Consider the following 2,345-nt stretch of genomic DNA (forward strand, 5'->3'; position numbering starts at 1 on the left):
AGCTAGAAACGAACCACCGCAATGCATCATGGGATTTTAGTTTTTCTTTTAAACTCACTTTCTCTCTTTGGTGAAAAACGGTATTAAAATAAATAATAATAATAATAATAATAATAATAATAATAATAATAATAATAGTAATAATAATATATATATATACATATGGGACTGGTATGGCGGATTTTAAACGTTGGGAAAAATGTTTTTGTTTGTGATCATACATTTGTTTTCCATTATATAGGTTTTGATATAATTATTGATCATTAAAGTGTTATCAAAGCTGGTAAGGGTGCAGCTAGTTTGAATGACTTTGTATAGGGTAGGACACAAAAGTGTTACCTCCGCCCGACGCCACGCCAAATCTGCACCGAACCGCTGAGATGAACTCGTCTCACTGATGAAGACAACCACTCTCTCTGAGCGAGAACAAAGAGTAGGAGAGAACATTTTTGTATGCAAATCAACCCTCCACCTTCACCGACGCTGGGAAAAATACGCCGACAACAAAGGCAGCGGCTGACAGGACTGCAGGAGAAGCAGCAGCGAAATGCTCGTTAGCTTAAATCCTGCAGGGAACCCCACCTCAACACCTACACAGACACATAAATAACATATAGGAATCACAATGATATCAATTTACTGTATCATCATCATCGAGTTCAAGGAATACATTGTTAATGAAATATGTCTTTATGTTATGTTATGTAGTGTCTCTACTTTAAAGAGTCCTCTCCTGCTGAGTTTCAGGTGTGTATCAGTATGTAGTGTCTCTACTTTAAAGAGTCCACTACTGCTGATGTTCAGGTGTATAATGAATACTGATTCTTAAATCATGAGCTGCAGCCCTACCCTGTAAAGGGGCCTATACTACGAAGCTGGTTCAACCTAACCTGGATATGTTTGAGTTAGCCCGTTGGCCTAATCCAAAACATACGCGCTCTCGCTAAACTGTACTACGACGCTGGTTATCAAGTGGAACGCTCAAGACAGCCGTTTCCTATCTAGTTAGGTGCGCGTTCACATGAAAGCAGGGCCGTATCCAGGATTTCCTAAATACCGAGGTCCAAACATGTTAGGGGGGTTCGGGGGATACCCCCCGAGATTTTTGGGATTTTCATGATCTAGTTAGGTGCTTTTTAAGTCCTGTGGGGGGTCACACATTGGATAATATATTGATTTCAAACTATGTCAGTGGGCTGACACATTAATTATTTTTGGAAGTGTAATGCATGAGAATCAGTTGATTGTTACTATTAATGATCTGGACATGCAGAAGAGGCTAATATGATCACAAAACATTGTCAACATTCATTTTCCATGTCTCTCTCCTTTCCATGACCTGCAGCCTCTCTTCCATCTCCTTTAGTCTCTCTGTCTTCTTCCTGTTCATTACTCTCTCTGTCCTCTACTCTTTCTCTTTGTTCAATCTCTCCCTCGTTGTTTACTTTTTGCTCCTCCTCACTTGTCGCTCCTGCCAGTGAATTAAAAGCAATTCAGCAATTTAGTTAACTTCACTTGTTTGTTTGCACTTTTTGTTTTATTTAAATCTGTTTTGTTTGATTCTCAAAAGAGAACAAAGATGTAAGCAAATTGTGTTTTATAAAATTGTATGTTATGACATAACTGCACTCTTTTTTTTTACAATTATGCCTATTGTAAATGAAGACTATTGTTATAGATAGATAGATAGATAGATAGATAGATAGATAGATAGATAGATAGATAGATAGATAGATAGATAGATAGATAGATAGATAGATAGATAGATAGATAGATAGATAGATAGATAGATAGATAGATAGATAGATAGATAGATAGATAGATAGATGGATGGATGGATGGATGGATAGATGGAGTTATTAAGCCTACATTATTTTTGTGAGACTGTCCCTGCAGTTCCTCCCTGATTTCCATCACTTTCTCTCTCTCTCTTTCTCTCTCTCTGTCCTGTCTCTTCCTTACCAAAGCTGAGCTTCGACTGACTTAATCTTTTCATTATATCTGAGTCAGTGTAAAAAGAAAACAATACAATGTTATATCTTCAATGTTTTACTCAAATTGAAATGAAAGAAAAGCATTACAACGTTTGTTAAAAGGTAATCCTTCTGACATTGGATGAATGTAATTAACTTTAGCTCTCTAACTAGTTTATTCACGCAATTTAAATCAAAGTATAGCCTAAAGCTGCAATATCAGTTAGTGTGCATGTTGTCGGACGTCCACTGACTAACGTAGAGTGTTCACACAGGATCTGCTGGTCATATGATGTCCTGATGAACAGAAACACAAGCAGCTCTCTGGACTCAGATCTCTAGATACCTCATCACTCCTTCGCTGCTCCGGTT

This window comes from Gymnodraco acuticeps, unplaced genomic scaffold, assembly GCF_902827175.1.
Source record: "Gymnodraco acuticeps unplaced genomic scaffold, fGymAcu1.1, whole genome shotgun sequence".
NCBI classification, from domain to species: domain Eukaryota; kingdom Metazoa; phylum Chordata; class Actinopteri; order Perciformes; family Bathydraconidae; genus Gymnodraco; species Gymnodraco acuticeps.